Source organism: Canis lupus, chromosome 13 (genome assembly GCF_048164855.1).
Source record: "Canis lupus baileyi chromosome 13, mCanLup2.hap1, whole genome shotgun sequence".
Taxonomy (NCBI): Eukaryota; Metazoa; Chordata; class Mammalia; order Carnivora; family Canidae; genus Canis; species Canis lupus.
In genome coordinates this window covers 46,996,030-47,005,083 of record NC_132850.1, presented here as the reverse complement: position 1 = coordinate 47,005,083, position 9,054 = coordinate 46,996,030, and the positions used below count along the sequence as shown (strand labels likewise).

The following is a 9,054-nucleotide window of genomic DNA, read 5'->3' as shown; positions in this document are numbered from 1 at the left end:
TGGCAGGGACCTCCACAAGCTGAGTCCTGACCATTCCTTCAGCTTCCACTCCCAGCTTCTCCCTCCTCTCCCATCTGTTCTCTACTTTGGCCTTACTGGGCTTTGCTGAATTCCTTTTATGTGAGAATTTTTCCATTGCCTCTGAATCAAGAGCGTGCTGTTTCTTTTTACCTTGCTTGGCCAACTGTCATTGTTCAGGCCTCAGCCTAAATGCAGTGTCCCCAGGAAGGTCTTGAATATGTCCTATCATTTTATTCTATTTTATATTACTTATTTTAAAAATATGCAACACTTCAGAAATTGGAGTATCATCCTTCTTCAGGGCCCATGTTAATATTTTCTCTGTATTGTTGCAATTTTAGTATATATGCTGCTGAAGCAAGCACCTGAAGATATCATTTTAAATATCTGCATATCATCTGGATTTATCTTTTCTTAACATCTGTTGTACTTGTATTTTCTTAATGTTCACATTTCCTCCTTGAATATCAATTTTATGAGGCCAAGAGCTGTGACTGTCCAGTTCTCTATTGCTTAATGTTTGGCTTAGAGGACATTCAATAAATGTCTATTCAATAGAAGAAAGAATTTAGGCAAAATTCACTTGACTGATAAATATCTGTGTGATTGTTTTTTTTTTAAATGCCTTAGTCTCTCCTTTTAAAACATAAATCCAATCCAAATGGGTCTCCTCAAGCTGCTGAAACAAAATGTTACTTTAATAGCAAAAAAAGACAAATTTGTTGGTAGTAGAAGGATTTCCTTTTATAATTACATTTCCTTTTTTGCCACTACAAAAGGCAGTATTATAGGCTTGCATCAACTGACTGACAAGCTCCCCAAGTACTTTTTTAAAAAAACTTTTTTAGAGAGGGAAAGGGGTAGAGACAGAGAATGAAAAAGAGAGAATCTTAAACAGACTCCACACCCAATGCAGAGCCCAATTCGGGCTCAAACTCATCACCCTGAGATTATGATCTGAGCAGAAATCAAGAGTAGGACATGTAACAGACTGAGCCACCCAGGCACCCCTCTTCCAGCACATTAGATTATAATTCAATTTACAAAATTTGATTGACAGATGACTTTTAAAGATGATCTTTATTGGATAGAGTTTACCCCTGTGTAAGTAAAATTTGTAGTTTTAACTCATGTAATCTAAGCTCTGCTTAAACAGAGCAGACTTTTTGCTTTCAATATATGTAGAAAGAGAACTCAGTTGATGAGTCAATAGGAAACAGGAGGTGTGCCCATCCTGGGAAATCTAGCCTTTTCAGAAACAGCAACACTGTTCAGATGGCAGAGGGTTACATCAGGATTCTGGTTCTATATTTAAGGATAGAGAGTCTTTTATGAATGTGACATTCTTGAAAATATATTATTGTAAAGTCTAGGGCCATCTTGTATTAGCTGGTGTCAGATGGTCTAAATTTGTGTACGAATACTAAAAATCTGGTATCATATCAGTACTGAATTATGGTAGGTAAGAAAACTGAATAATGCTGTATTTAAGGCAAGTTTCATTGATGAATATGTTTATAAAATGGAAGTCAGCTCTGTGGTAGATCAATAATGCACAAAGATATCTCCTTTGATATTTTGCAAAGGGCTGTGTACTAAATTTATTATGTCCTTGACAGTGATAAAAATCACACACTTCATGTGGCAGGAAAACATTCATTCATTTAACAGATATTCATTGTGTGCCTACTGATGTAGGAAAGATGTTAGGGTTCACAGGCGACCGCCAGGAAAGAATTCTTGAGACATCTTCCATGCAAAAAGGTAGCTTTATTAAGGCACGGACGGCACAGGACCTGTGGGCAGAAAGAGTTGCACTGGGATCATGAAGCGTGGCCTATTATATACTTTCAGGTTGGGAAGGGGTTAGGGATAATGTAAGCCTCCCAAGTATTCTGGAAGCAAGGTTTCCAGGATCCCAAGGGGGCTAGCTATTATTAGGAAAGGTCCTTTATTACTGCTTAGTAAAAACTCAGTCATGAGGCCCTTCAGATGTATAACAGTGGGTCATATACTTGGGGGATGGTTGCCAATATGGATCTTGGGGGATAGAAATAAAGGAAGTTTCCAAAGGAATTTTTATATGTTAAAGTAGACTTACAAGTTCCTAGGGGTTGGGCTAAGATTGCCTTTTGCCCTTAGCAAAGTATCAACATCGAGGCAGTTGAGTCCCTAGAGGAATGTCACTCTGCTTGTTTCAAGGACTTGTCAATGGGCTGTAGGTAGTAAGGAAATTTAATAACTTTCTTCTGCCTTTTTTTCCCACATCACTTACTATGTTCCAGGCACTTCTCTGGGCATATGAGATACAGCAAGAGCAAAATATATTTCTGCAACTTCTCTTCAAGAACAGATTTTTACCATGACAAAGGGCTTTGCAAAACCACATGGAGAGGAAATGGTTGACATCATTGGGAATTAGGGTTGGTCAGGCTACAGGAAATTGTCAGCAGATTTCCCACGGTATTTTCTGAAGAATGAGGATCTTCCAAAAGGAAAGCAGTGCATCTAGATCCAGCTGTTACAGGAGTTTATTTGAAGACTAGAAATGCTCTTTTTCTCTAAGGATATTGAGATACCATTGAACTAAGTTAACTTAATTTAGGTCTCACTCATCCACAAGGTTTAACCTGGTGGAGTTGACCCCTCTTTCCTCTCCTTTGGATCAGGGGAGACTTCGCCAGACAGTGAGTTGTTCCAGAAAAACAGAGCAATGGATCATGTACAGTAAAGACAAAGGCTATAGGGAGTCATAAAAATTAAGGACAGGGGCTCCTGGATGGTTCAGTCCTTTACGTATCTGACTTCAGCTCAGGTCATGATCTCGGGGTTCTAGGATAGAGCTGTAAGGGCTCTTGTTTAAGCTGGGAGCCTACCTTTTCCTCTCTCTCAGGCCCTCTCCCTGCTTGTGCTCTCCCTGTGTCTCTCTCTCAAATAAAATCTTAAAAAAAAAAAAAAGAAATTAAGGACAACCCACATTTTAATCTAGATTTGATAAGGTAAGATACACTAAAAGGTAATTCCTGGGACAAGATGAAAGAGAACGTGAATGTATAATCTAGATTAGTGGTTCAAAAGCTTGGGTGGGCCTCTCACCTCAGGTACAATTAGAGATGCTTCAACTTAACCACAGCAGTTCTGATACATACTGAAATTTGAGAACCACTCACCCAGATGTTAAAATCATTTGGTGGTGAACTCTCCACTATGCTTCCCCAAAGGTTTCCAGAGTCTTTGGGCAAGATACTAACTCTCTGTGCTACCTGAGATGGACTCCTTTTATTTCTAAAAAAAAAAACCTGCATAACAAATAAATGTTAAAAGTTATGAAAATTACGATGTACATTCGTGCTTATTAGTAAGATTTTGTTAACTAAGGGAATTGTATATGACTATGGGTTCTGTGGTTCAATCTTAGATCAAGTGTTCATTTTATTAATTGGGAAACTATAAATATTTGCATTTGCAGTTATCCAGACACTACAGTTAGGGTGTGAGTTTGGACCACTGCTCCACTGGTTATGGAACTAGAGATCTTTAAACCTTAAAGGAATTTTTATTTAAAATGTGTACCAACAGTATATGGAATCAAGAAAATAACTTAACCCTGGGAAGATGGGAACTGTGTTAATGTGGTTGTTATTGCTATTTGGGAAAGCCAGGTGTTTGGATGACTTACACCCAAAAAGAGTCTTATAGGTATTATTTTTTCTTCTTTGTTACTCAATTTAATGTATTTTTAAACTAAGAAACAAACACCTTTAAAAATACTAGATAATATAAATTCTTAGTTAGCCATGCCTGCAAAGATTTCTTCTGGAAGGATGGTGGGAACAATTTTTCCTTTGATTCTGACTCCCAGCATTCTGAACTTGATGTATACATTGTATGTATTGCAGCACATCATTCTTTTACTGAAATTCTTTGAGTTTTTCTTTACAAAAAGCCTTGGAAATTTACCAGAGTAAATCATAAATCATTGCTGTAATTGACTCCAACAAACCAAAATTGCACAAGAAAATGAATATACAAATTAAAAAATAAAGTTTGGCAGGTCTAGTGATTGCTTTAAGTATTGTTTAGTCCCAAGAAAAAATGAAAAATAAGTTACGAGTTGAGTTGTATATAGGGTAATAGAATGAGGCTTTGAAGTACTAACAATTCAGAAACTCTCACAATCCCTGTCTAAAACACAGTTCTCTGTTTTCTTCAGTGCTTTTTTGCATTAGAAACCAAGTTTACCAGCTGCTGTAAATCACTTTTCCTTCATTATAGTAGTTGACACTATGATACCTTCAAGTGGGTGTTGCTTATCTTGAGAGTTGTGGTAAATGTTGAATGAATATGAGAAGGAATTATAGCTATTTAACAACTGTTTACAAAGGTTCCAGTATTCTTGGGAGGGAGCAGGAAGTATTAATTTAAAAACAGTTTGCAAAGCAAAAAAGAAGACAGAAGAGAAAAGCATTTTATTTCTTAATCTGTTTGGATTACCTCTAAGGGGATGAGTAATGAATGAAATTCAGGATTAGTACACAGGAAGGGCTCTTAAGAGACAGTCTAGACTTTAGGCCATCTTTTTCTTTTACAAAACTCTTTCTGATTTTCTTTTTTAGAGAAAATTCTCTGCCATATTCTTATAACACTTTGAAGGAAAGAGAATTAAGAACTCTGAACAGTCTGGTGTCTAATAAACTTCATCAAAGTTGTTTTCTTTAAAATGTTTTAACTTCTCAGATTGCAATTTTGTATTTCATAGGATTTGTAGACATTTTACATCTTGGATTTATATAGTTTAGTTTTCTGCCTGTTTTAAAAAAATTCTGATCTAAGTCATTTTAAATCCCAAAACACTGCAAAGTCACTACCCTTTACCTTAAAATTTCAAGTTGTGTGTTAATTTAGCCATGTTTTTCTAAGCTATCAACAGAGGTATCTCTGCTGTCACTGGTACATTTTAAACTACTAATGGGAAAAATTTTCTGGTAAAATTATGTTAGGTCTCTCATATATCTTTCAGGGTAGTCATGAAAGTTTAAACATAGTATTCACTTAAGATGGGCCTGTTAAGGAAGGATGAATCCTCTGTATATCTCCCCAACTCCAGTGCTACATAAAAGAAGGAAAACAGTTTTAAAAAAGAAATTTGTTTATGTAATTCCTGTAAATAATATACACAAATACATTGCAGACCCTGGTATGCAATTACAAAAATGTCCTTACTGATACACTGAGATTGGATACAAACTGCATTTCTTTTTCTTTAACAACTTACACACTACAGGGGATGGCTCTCACTTTACGTCTTCCAAGCACTCTAGACAACAGAATTTGTCACCCGCGCTTGGCTCTTTTTTTTTTAATTTTTTTTTTAAATTTTTATTTATTTATGATAGTCACAGAGAGAGAGAGAGAGAGAGGCAGAAACATAGGCAGAGGGAGGAGCAGGCTCTATGCAGGGAGCCTGATGTGGGACTCGATCCTGGGTCTCCAGGATCACACCCCAGGCCAAAGGCAGGCGCCAAACCACTGCGCCACCCAGGGATCCCCACGCTTGGTTATTTATGTCCAGCTACTTTGGAGGCCATTTTCTGCTGCTGTCAGATTTCCTTGATGAGCACATTTGCCTGGCTCTGGAATGGGTGAGACTTCTCCCAGGAATGAGCATTTATTCTATTCAGTTACCACAAGGCCCAGTTTCCTGGACTGCTGTGTCACCATAGAGGCAGAGTGCAAACCTTTCCCTGGATTCCTTATTTACATCTATTCTGAAGAGTTAGTTACCTGGTGGTCAGTACTGGCTGCTGCTCCTTTTTGTTTCTATCCCCTCTCCAAATATTGTAGTTTATCCCCTTGATGAAAGCTTTACATACTTGCACACAAATATTAGTGTTATCTTAATATTATTACTTGTGATTTCCAGCTTCCTACTTAAAAAGCTCATCTACGGGGGAATGACTCTATGAATTTTGGTTGGTACTTACTTTTGCTGAACGGCATGCAGCCAGTAAAAATCCAGAGTTTGTAATAACTCAGAAAAATGTTCCTGTTAACCTAAGTGAGGAAAGCAAGATGCAAAATTGTATCTATGTTATGACCACAGCCATGTTATAAAAGAACTCTGCTGCCATCTAAATAGTTTATGCCTTAGAAAAAGTCTGAAAGAAAACTTAGTAGAAGCAATTCACTTCTTTTCATGAATTGTTTTCAAAATCTTTGTAATAGATGCATCACCTTTAATGTGTAAATAAAAATTTGGTACTTTCTCTTTTAAACAAAGTCTTCTACTTATTATCAGCTTATCTTCTGCTTTTCCATAATTTGAAGGAAAAATTCCTCATTGTATAAGTGATGTTGACAGATCTGAGAAATAGTGAGGAAAATGTAATGTAAGTAAAAGTAATATTTAGTTCACCTAATTTCATAAGAAGTGTACAGACTCATACATATTTAATGAAGATCTCAATGATTGAAATAATTCAGTAGAAAGCTACTTATCATTTCTTACTTTAAGTAATTTCACTTTCCAATCTTGGTCCTGACAAGAGAAGGTCTAGTTTTAAATAAAATAAAGTAAAATCACCCAACTATCCCATCCCCCACCCACCTTCCCTCCAGCAACCCTCAGTTTGTTTCCTAGAGTTTAGAGTCCCTTATGGTTTGTCTCTCTCTCAATTTGCATCTTTTATTTTTCCTTCTATTCCCCTATGTTCATCTATTTTATTTCTTAAATTCCACATACGAGTGAAATCATAGGGTATTTGTCTTTCTCTGACTGACTTATTTCACTTAGCCTTATACCCTCTAGTTCCATCTATGTTGTTGTAAATGGCAAGATTTCATTCTTTTTGATATATGTGTAATATTTCATTATTTATATAGACCGTATCTTCTGTATCCATTCAGTTGTGGACATCTGGGCTCTTTCCACAGTTTGGCTATTGTGGACATTGCTGTTGTGAACATTGGGGTGCAGGTACCCCTTCAAATCACTGTTTGTATCCTTTAAATAAATACCTAGTAGTGCAATTGCTGGGTTGTAGGGTAGCTCTTCTTTAAACTTTATTAATATAAATATGGAAAAGTTGTTGAAGACTTTAATCTGATATGCTCTATTTTACTCATGATCATCAAATGTTAATCTAGGAAAAATTTACCAGTTCAGAGATTTAGAAATTGAAACTCAGAGAGCAGAGTGATTTGCCACAGTGAGTGGCAGTGCTGAGTCTAGAATGCATATCTCCAGACTGCCATTGGAGTGCCTTTCCCACCATGACTCTATGTCTCCCAGAAGCCAAACAAAATTCAGAGTCTTCTTTGGTCTGGAACAGTTTTAGTTTTGCATTGCTGTTTCATCTCACATGCAAAGTATCAGAGCCAATGAATATGAGAAGAACAGTTTTCCATATATCTGCTCTGCCAAAACTAATATGCACTGGCAATTGAAGCACCAAAGCAATTTAGAAGACTTCACTGTTCAGTACTGGGGCAAGACCCTCTATCCAACATGTATCACCTGCATTGCAGACAATGCCCATATGCTATTTTCACTAGAGAAGGGGAAGTGAACTTGGGAAAGTATGTTTCCAAAAATGCAAATATCTACATAGAGTTAATAAAGAGACATTGTGGGAAATAATTCCCTCTGTAGCCTTTGTGCTTCTTTTCCAATTTAGAGCTAAGGAAGGGGATGGGCATGTATTCTGGCTTCCATTTTTGTTTGTGTTATAACACTACTTTGGGTTCTGCCCTTTTATTACTGCTTCAAAAAAAATTCCTAATGGAAAAACAATTATTTTGACTAGTTGGGAGGAAGTTTGAATTTTCTGTCTCTTTAGAAGATGGGGAATAAGAAGGGCATTTATTGAGGGAAACGTGACACGTCTCACATCGCTTTCTGTTTGTTTGTTCTTGGTAAACTGTTCAGCCTTGGGATTTGTGCACTCGATGCCAAGATTATATCAGTAGTGTCAAAGGTGTATGTATATTTCTATGTTACCATCTTTAGCAAGGCCCTCTGCATTTCTGCCTTAATGGAAGCTTCATAAATTAAAACAAAGTGGATTTTTTTTCCCTATCACCTTTAAAAACATTTGAAAACTTACAAAAATGCTTTTCAGATATGTTGTATCATGTATTTTTTATAACACTCCTTTGGGAGAATGTATCATCATTCATATTATAAAAATGAAGGAAAACTAAATTGCAGCTAAAATTTGGCAGTACAGTGTGGTCTCCCCATGGCCTCTGATCTCAAATTTTTGCCCTTTTCTCTATCTCCTATGATTTATGGCCCCTCTGCTGTAGGGTCCCCATTCCATCTACAGGATAAAAATTCACTAAAACTTTTACACTTTGTGTAACAAAGCTCTTCTGACATTGTACTTTATTGCTCGTGTGAGTCTGTATAATCTGGATCTCTCACCGTGAAGGAAGGAATAATGGAGCACTAATAACTAGAAGTTTCTCCTGTGATAGTGTTTTTTGGTAAGATTCAATTCATTTGCTGTGTTTAAACCCTGCATGGGCAGCCCGGTGGCTCAGTGGTTTAGCGCTGACTTCAGCCTGGGGAGTGATCCTGGAGACCCGGGATCGAGTCCCACATCGGGCTCCCTGCATGGAGCCTGCTTCTCCCTCTGCCTGTTCTCTGCCTCTCTCTCTCTCTCTCTCTCTCTCTCTCTCTCCTCTCTGTGTATTCTCATGAATAAATAAATACAATCTTAAAAAAATAAAAAATAAACCCTGCAAATATTTACAAAATGGTGGTCGAATTAAAATAATGGCTTTTGTTAGAAATATGTTTATTCTGATTCCATTCATTTTTTTAAAAAATGCATGGTGAACACAGACTTAATAAGACAGAGGAATGGTATTTTTAAATTAGGTTTTCTATTTGCTTGCTTAAGTAATTTTTTGGCTGTCAGGAAGAAAGGCACTATCATTCATTTTCATAGGATAGTCCATGGTTTTTGTTGTCGATAATGTACTTCAGACTATGATCTGAATCAGTAATTGCTAGATATGTGTGTATAT

The 9,054-nt window shown here is 36.8% G+C and overlaps 1 non-coding gene across 1 annotated transcript; it reads right to left on the bottom strand.

Annotated features, from left to right (window-relative positions):
- Window positions 1–277: 277 nt before the first annotated feature.
- On the bottom strand, window positions 278–386 carry LOC140603313 (U6 spliceosomal RNA). Its single transcript, XR_012006310.1, has one exon. It is a non-coding gene; the product is annotated as a U6 spliceosomal RNA (small nuclear RNA).
- Window positions 387–9,054: the final 8,668 nt, after the last annotated feature.